Source organism: Pinus tabuliformis, chromosome 2_2, assembly GCF_031772625.1.
Source record: "Pinus tabuliformis cultivar Carrire ecotype Pingquan chromosome 2_2, CPIR1, whole genome shotgun sequence".
Taxonomy (NCBI): Eukaryota; Viridiplantae; Streptophyta; class Pinopsida; order Pinales; family Pinaceae; genus Pinus; species Pinus tabuliformis.
In genome coordinates, this window is record NC_142300.1 from 234,941,280 (window position 1) to 234,950,396 (window position 9,117).

The following is a 9,117-nucleotide window of genomic DNA, read 5'->3' on the forward strand; positions in this document are numbered from 1 at the left end:
TGGATAGGATCGTCCTGCATAGGCATTTTTCCCCACAACACAGTATGCCTTGGAATGTCTCCAACCGAAGGTGTTCAACTGGTGCGACGCAGTACTTCTTGTGATGAAAGAACAGTTGACCAAGGTGAAGAGTGGGAGGTTGAAGAACTTTGGGTATGGTTCTATTTTGACTACCTTTTCCTTAGAAAAGATACCACTGTTGCAGCCGCAGTATATTGCACTCGATTTACCTTCACCGACTGAACCACGTATGCAGAGATGGGTCGACCATATGTCTAGGCATGCTAGTCAGTCTCAGATTTTCTTTTCGGATACCTTCTTCGGGTGGTTCGATCAGCAGGAGATGGTTTATTCCGAGTATCCATATGTTGGTATGGACTTCCGGGGTGACCTAGATTTAGTACTGCCAGTTGGCGAACAGTGGGGTGCCATTGGTAAATTCTTTGACCATATTCTTGTTTATCGTTTTTTTTTTATAATGTCCTTGTGCTTTATTCTATCAAGACTAATCAAACTCATGTGTTCATGCAGATGTCGGTCCCGTTCGGCCAGTAGTACACCTGAGAGTTCCAGCTGCCGCCCCAGCAGGAGAGGTTGTTGGAAGGGCTATCCTTCGCGACCTCGATGTGGCCGAGACTCTCACAGCATTACAAGACCAAGTCGAGGGCCTCACTCTCGGTATTCCAGATGTGAGGGCTGACAAGCTGCCCTTGAGGTTGCAGCGGCATACTACTGGTGTGCCAAGACGATGGACTTGGCTCTTACGCATGATCGCACAGGCTGTGACTTGCTATCACGAGCATCATTAGACTAGGGTGCCCCCTAGCGTTTTGAGTTTTGGGTCATTTGACCAATTTTGTCTTGGTTACAGAACATTATGTGTAAACCATAAACAGTTATATATATATATATATATATATATATATATATATATATATATATATTTTTTTTTTTTTTTTTTTTTCGAAGTTTTATTTTGGTTAACTTACATGATCCAAATGAAAATATTGATGGTATGCTTCTTTTTATAAATGTTGCAAATGTCTATCTAACACATAATTTGACAATGAGTCAGTTAATGTGTTTAAGGTTCTGGAAATATGCTTATATTGAATAAAATCAAATTGCCTTTCCAAAATCTTAACCCTTAGGAACATGCGATAAATAGTTGGATTTCGGACAGAGTAGATACCAGTGAGTTGTAGTATGACGAGTTGTGAGTCTAGCCTGACAATCAGTCGGCGTATACCATGTGTGATGGAATCAGAGAGAAGTTCTATCAACGCGCTATATTCAGCGATGTTATTTGTTGATCGACCAATACATACCCCTCTGAAACTTACTAACTCGCCGCTTGGATCAAAAATGGCCTAGGCCACGGAAGATAGGTTCCGCGAACTACGACTCGCTCCGTCGACATATCCAACACATGACTCTAATAGGTTTGACATCTGCAATAAATGTAAAAAGTGGATTACTTGACCAAAACAAATACTTTAGTGAAAATAAAAACATAACAAAAGCATATAGGTTACTATATTGAATCGCGCATAGTAACGCTTGAGGTACAACCCATTACGAGGTTGTGCCAGTGGAATCCCGTCATAATCCATTAACTCGTAGGCTCCTTTTGCTAAAACTCGCTTAACTCCATAAAGACTTGAATTTACCTGCCCACAATTTATCGGATTCTTGGTCATAAAGCAAGACCAAGTCACCTTCTGAGAAGACACGGGGTTTGACATTCTTGTCGAATTGTGCCTTGACTCGTTTCTTATGGGCTTCGTTAGCCAAAGCGGCATCATGACGGGTTTCATCCAATTGGATTAGTTCCAAGAAACGAGCCTCCTCTTCTGAAGTCCCGGGGAGAAGGTCAATTGCGAGTTTGAGGGATGAGATTTCACACTGGATTGGTAAGACTGCTTCTAGGCCATATACCAGTTGGAAAGGTGTAAACCCGATTGCATTCCTTATCGATGTTCGGTAAGCCCACAAGGCTGAGTACAGGATTAGGTGCCAACTTCTTTTGCGAACTCCAATCATCCTTTGCAGCATGCGCTTCAGGACTTTGTTGATTGCTTCAACTTCTTCGTTGGCTTGTGGGTAATATGGAGTAGAGCTGTCGTGAGACAACCCTAATTTGGCAGCTAATTCGACCATCATGTGATTGCGAAAATGTGATCCATGATCTGTGACTATAGGACGCCGAATCTAGCGACTACATGATTGAAAAAGAAGAGGGCGGTTGTTTCACCAATATTATCTAATGTAGGCATCGCCTCGGCCCATTTGGTAAAATAGTCAACTGCGACTATGATATACCCATGGCCCTCGGTCGAGGTGGGGTTACATGTCATGAAATCGATGCCCCATTTGGCGAATGGCCCGATAGCAACTATTGGTTGCAGAGGTGCGGGTGGTCTTCTGGTTTTTCTATCGAAAATTTGACAAGCATGGCAACTTCTGACTGCGGTTATGCAATCATGAACATTGTTGGACAGAAGTATCCTGCTCGTAAAAAAATTTGCGCTGTAGTATAACCGGATTGATGCCCCCCACATGCGCCTGAATGGAAATCATTCAGGACTTTTTCGGCCTCCTCATGGGTGAGGCACCTCTCAGAACTGTATCGATACCACGACGGTAAAGTGTATCACCGACGATCATGTAGTCTTTTGCTTGGTATCGAATACGTTTTTGTTCGGAGCGAGAGGTATTTGGCCTATATTTTTGGGTTTGGAGATAAATGATTATATCCCACTACCACAGATTGCTTGAAGATATCAGAAACAAATTTTCGTCCACGATCGTTTCTTTGGATGTTTCATCATTGGACGACGATGGGAGATCGCATAATAATTCTGCGAAAACCAAATCTTTCTTTGACTTGGATTTTACAAATTCCATATCAAACTCTTGTAGAATTGCTATCCATTTTGAATATTTGCCCCCCAGCAACTGTCGCGACAATATATAAGTCATGGGGTTGCAATCTGACAGAATGGTAGTTTTTCGAAAGAGGACATAGTGTCGAAATCTCTGTATCGCTTGAACAGCTGCGAGCGCTGGCTTTTCAACATAAGAATATTTGCTTTCTGTATCATTTAAGTTCTTACTTAAATAATATATAGGATGTTCAATTCCATTGTCTTCTTGAACTAAAACCATTGCGATGGTTGTATCCGCTGCAGCCAGATATAGGTTAAAGTCTTTTTGATAATCAGGAGCGTACATTAATGATGCTTTCATTAGGGATTCTTTTAAAGCATCAAAGGAAGCTTGCGCGACCTGATCCCAGACAAAGGGTACCTCCTTTTTCAAAAGACACGTATAACCTTTAGCAAGTTCGGCGTAATTTGGAATGAACCTCCTCAGAAAGTTTGCTTTCCCTTGGAGTTTTTGAATCTGAAGCAAATTCGAAGGTGGAGGCAAATTTATGATTTCCTGAACCTTACATGGGTCAAGACGAATCCCGTCTTTCGAGACTACAAAGCCAAGTAAACGACCAGAACTGACACAAAATACACATTTGTGTGAATTGAGTCGTATCTTGTAGTGTCGGCAACATAGAAATATCGCTCTTAAATGTTGCGGATGATCAGTCCGCTTTCGCGAATGAGCCGGAAGGTCGTCGAGGTATGGTTGAACGATGTTTTTGATGTCATGGAAGGCATAATTCATTACCCTCTAAAATTTTTCCCCTGCATTCTTTAAACCAAAGGGTAATTTTCGATATGCGAATGTGCCCCACGGACAAATAAATGCAGTCTTTGACTAGTCCTGTGGGCGGATATTTATTTGATTATACCCAGAGAATCCATCCATAAATGAAAAGATTTCACATCTGGCGCATTCATCAATTATCTGGTCGATGAAGGGTGTAGGGTAGTTGTCTTTTGGACAAGCTTGATTTACATCCCTATAATCGACGCACACTCTAATTGTTCCTTGTTTTTTCATAACAGGGACAATATTCAATACCCAATCGGTTAGAGGAACCGGGTAAATGAAACCAACATGGAGAAGTTTTTCAACTTCTGCCTTGATGGCGGCGGATTTCTTGGGGTGCACCTGCCGTAGCCGTTGTCATACTGGTTTGACATCTGGATACATCTTGATTTCGTGTTCAACGATACTCGAGTCAATGCCTGGCATTTCATTATATGACCTGTTAGCCTCCTGTTGCAACAGGTGTTCATCTTTCATGATTGACAGTTTTACATACCAAATATGTCATACTTTGCATCCTGCAATGCTCCATATTTCCAGAAAAAGGCCAAAGAAGAGGCCATGAAAGTGTGTCAGTCCAAATGCCACTGCTGTATTCCAATTTTGATGAATTAACCATTTTTGAAGAACGTTTTGTTAAGGGAATTCCAGACAGCTTAATCTTGGCTTCCCTAGGTTTCAATTTCTTGTTTTAGAATATAAAGAAGTGATATCTGTCCAAACAGCTTAATCTTGGCAGATTTGTAGACAGGTAGAGAAACAAAGGACACCAAATGCTTAATCTAGGCCCTTGGAAGAAATAAGGATAGATTTATATAGGAGGGCAGTCAAAAAAGAAAAATTGTAAAGCAGGGTCTGCAAGTCTAAGTGCACCCTTCCTGAAGTAACAAAAAATGCTAGGTGTATTAGGCTGGGTAGGTAGCCTGGGGTTGCAGAAGCAAGATCACCTTCAGTGTTGGCCTCGACAAGGAAAGCTCATCTCATCAGTGCTAGAGGTAGCAAAGCAGTGTTTTGGTGGCAGAATTCTAGAAGCATGTCTAACTTCCCTTCACTCCCCCTAAAAGTTTCTTACTAACATCCCCTAAAGGACCTTGGGATCTGCCCAACAAGTCCTAACTTCATTTATGTGAAACATCAAGGTAAATGTTGGCTTTCTTTAATGAAAAGAAGCCACATTTCTTGTGTAAAATCACTTCTCACCCTCATTTATCCCTATGTCTAAGTTTTACTTTTGAAACTTAGCCTTCTGCTCTACTTTCACTTCATAAATTCACATTAATTCCTAATTCTACTATGTAGCTCCCTAACTATTCCCCATCCCCACTTACTACAAAAATTATATAAAATCCCAAAAATAGTAATATCCCCTTCCCTTGGCACTATAGCCATATCTCTTTAGGTCCGGGAAATAGCAGTCCGTTTGGGGCTCCTATTAACCCTTCTGTCTCCCAACCTTGCAATTAACCTAACCTCTCGTTGGGCTAATAACATGTACCTAATCCCTCACTCATCAAAGCCTCATATCTCTACCCTCCGCAGTCATCATTCCCAAAAGTTAAATGTTTAAATGTTATGTTAAACGTTAAACTTTTATTTAACCCCCGCTCGATATAAACCCAAAACCCACTTTATTAATGTTTAAACCCCCCCCGCCTTATGAATAATTAAATAAAATAGTGGGCGGGTCCCCGCCCTAATCTTCCACCGACTTACCCATCCCGTCGGCCGTTAGATCTGGCCCGCCCAAGATCTACGGTGGGCGGGTCTTTGCACACGCCAAAAGCGTCGAGGGTTAGCGTCCGAGAGTTCGGCGGTTTTCCCTTCGTACTCCTGCCACGCGTCATCCTCCCAGGCGTGGCGGAGCCCCCTCCTCCCAAATCGCTTCAGTACAAAGGCGGTGCACCCGAAACCGCCAAACCGCCCTCCCTTGGGTGACGTCAGCGCCACGTCCTCCGCCAAGTGACATCATCCCACTGCGTCATATGCCTGCGTCGGCCTCCCGCCACGTCACTGCCACTATGTACCGCCACGTCACTGCCACTGTGTACTGCCACGTCACCCGCCGTACAGCTAACGTCATCCTGCCACGTCACCCGTCGTACTGGGTCCCACCCACTGACGTCATGCTGACGTCATCACTCAAAAAGGCGCGAAAGGCGAAAATCGTGCTTAGGAAGCCCGGATTCAGATTCTAAGGCAGTTTTTCATGCGCGATTAGCGCCTAGCACTAATGGCTATGGGAAATGGGCCAAAATGGAAAGCCCCTCATCGCACAGCCCCCAGCAAGCCCGAAAGGCGCAGAATGACCCGTTTTTCTTCGCGAAGCATTCAGAAAGGGGCAAACACACCTTTTGAAGCAACAGAAGGTCGAGCATCTACCATGAAGGATTGATGGGACAGTCTAAACCATTCAGAAGATTTTAAAAGACTCCAGGATCAGCGCCAAAGAGTATCAGGAAGCGGCAGAGAGTATCAGTTTAACAACATCAAATCAGGTGAAAATTAAAAACCTTCATCAAAGTCAGCAAAGCAGTTAAGGCCATTTAAAAGCCTATCTGGTCGGGATTAGTGCACATTAATGCCAACAAAACAGCAGCAAAACCAAGTTAGAGGTGGAGATAAAGGAAAAATCACAGTTATTACAGAAGGACTGCACTGGGCTACCCAGGACAGACATTAACTAAGTTTTGATACAGCTACCCTCAGCACAGCCCAAAGATATTTTCATGCATTTATTTCTGGATAAGATTAGGTTAAAGTAATCATTTTCTTTCAGACCTGTTTAGGTCGGCTGTAATAAGTTAGTTTTTGATAATTTTCCCTATATATACCGACCCTCTGTATTGTTTAAAGGGTTGGTTGGTTGATAATCCTCATTAGAGACTCGCACTGGATATCGGAGATGTTTTACTTAATCAAAGATTGTTGAAAAGCTTTGGAGGAACAACTGTCTGCTCTGTGTCTAATGGTTTGAAGAATTGAATGTGGAATTCTCGTGCTGCTATATGAATCAATAAGTTTTCCTTATCTCTGTTATTTCAATTTCACATATGCTCAAGTCATAGAACAAAGGATTGGCTCAGACCTTTCTTGGTTGCACTCTATGCTCAGTTTCTGTGGCTTCTTAATGTTTTCCTCTTGAATTAGGCATAAATATGAATTCTGTTATGGCTCATGTTTGACATATTTTTATATATAAATGACTGCTATCTAGGAATCCTTAACTACTCCTAGATAGGGCTCATTTGTCTTTTTCTGCTAATCTGAATGAGAGATTCTTAAATTGCCCCTCATTCCTTAGCCCTTAATCCATCCCTTTTACCTTGAATGATTGTTTCATATGCAGCTAGCTTGCTCCATATTCCCTCTTGTGACCAAGAAAACGCACCAGCAGTCCTACTCTTTGACTCCACGCCCAATGGTTCTCGAACTTTCATGTTGTCCCTGCCTCTTTACTTGAAAGCATCATCCTTCCCACCAAAAACAAAACAAAACCCCTTGAACTCAATAACTAGCCTAAAAACATTACCAACAAAGCTAAATCAAAAAAGAGAGAGCCCTCTCTGATTGCAGGTGGACTAGAACTTGCAGTCCAAGATTGGTCTGTGGTTACCTCGGTCGTATCCTTTTGATGTCGACCAAAAGGACAACCTGAGTGATAACATGACCAAGCAAAGACATCTCTGAATTCGCGAAAAAGAGCGTTATATATTTCCAGTTCTGAAAGAGAACAATTTGCCAACATAAATATTCTCTACAACATCTGCTTTGGTTGAGATATTTATGGCGATAGTCTCTTCAATGTTGGACAAGTTTCGCTCGGAATCCACCATGTTTACAGTATTTGATAGAAAATCAAAAACTAAAGGATGGCAAAGGTCATCAGGAGTATTTTCTTCACAATCCGAAAGAAGGGAACGATGGTGGTAATCTTCCCATGGTGCCCTTTCAATTATTATTGATTGAACAATTCCTTCATCGGTGACATGCACTCGCGACCAAGGATCTGAAGGGGTGCCATATTCCTTAGACCTATCTATCCAAATGCTTGATGAGCGTTGATTTGGGTTTGCCTCCCATGCTAGGAACATTGATTGCTACAATATTTCTGTTGGGCTTGGAGGCAATACCTGCACATGATCCATGTTGATATCATTTCCTGAGATCTTTTTAATTGAAGATATCATATTGCAGGTTCCTACCGACGTTACTTCCACCAAATTGATTGGAGGTGGAAGGGAAAAAGTTCCCATTAATATAGGGTCTTTTAGTAGGCCTACTCCGATATTTTGAAGTGAATGGGGGCTTCCATGGATCATTGGAATGCTTCCCGTAACTTGAGAACCATTGGGGAGGAAGTCTTGTTGATCGACGATTGTAATCCCTCCTTGAAAGGGAAATGCAATCTTCCTAAAATAGGTCGACACAAAAGCAGCCATTGCATATATCCATGGTCTTCCCAGTAGGATGTTGTAATCGAGATTTCCGTCGATTACTTCCACATCTATTTCCACTGTTTTCCCTCCTAGTTCCACCTTCAAGTTACTTAGAATACCATAAGGGGTATATGTTCGTTCGTCAAATGCTTTTAATGTTGTCGAAGATCGCGACAAGGTTGGAGATCCTAAAGTTTTCCAGCAACTCATCGACATAATACATGTAGATGCCCCCTCATCAATAATCGTTCGATGAACAGTTTTGTTGAGGGATTTCACTTGAATGAGGAAAGCTAGTTGAGCTAGTAACTGAGGATTGTATCCTTTATGATCAAAGGATACAAGATTGGAATCCTTTGGGTCTATCCCACCGATGGCTGATAATAAAGCTTGCTTTTGGGATGGGCAATTTTGTAGTACCTCAAGAGTCGATATAGCGGATGGCGATTGGGCCAAATCTTCCACTATATTATAATGTTGTGTTGCTCTAGCACGAGGATTAAACGTCGACTTGTGTACTACTCCCTTTGGTGGTTTTATTGTCAACTCAGGAATGATGGGTGGCGCAACTTCTGTCGAAGTTGTTGTCGAACTACTAGGTTGATCTTTATCCTTGTTGTTCGACAGCTGTGGATTCCCATAATCTTTGTTCCTTGTCTTATCAAAGCATCATTTTGTTGTTTGGAAACCGACAACATCAGCACTTGAGACGGGGAAGCATTTCCACTGTCAACCAGATTTGTTCCTGGATTTGGAAACGGATCAGTCAATACTGCCGAGGTTTTTGAATTCTTGAAGAATTTTTTAAGCTCAGCTCTGTGTGGACAATCTGCGGTCCAATGATCCTCATCGCATATAAAGCATGGATTTCTTGGTTTCCTATTTCCAGGAGGGTTTGCAGAATATTTTTCAGGTGATGATTCTTCTTGTTTCTTCTTCTTCCCTTTGCCTT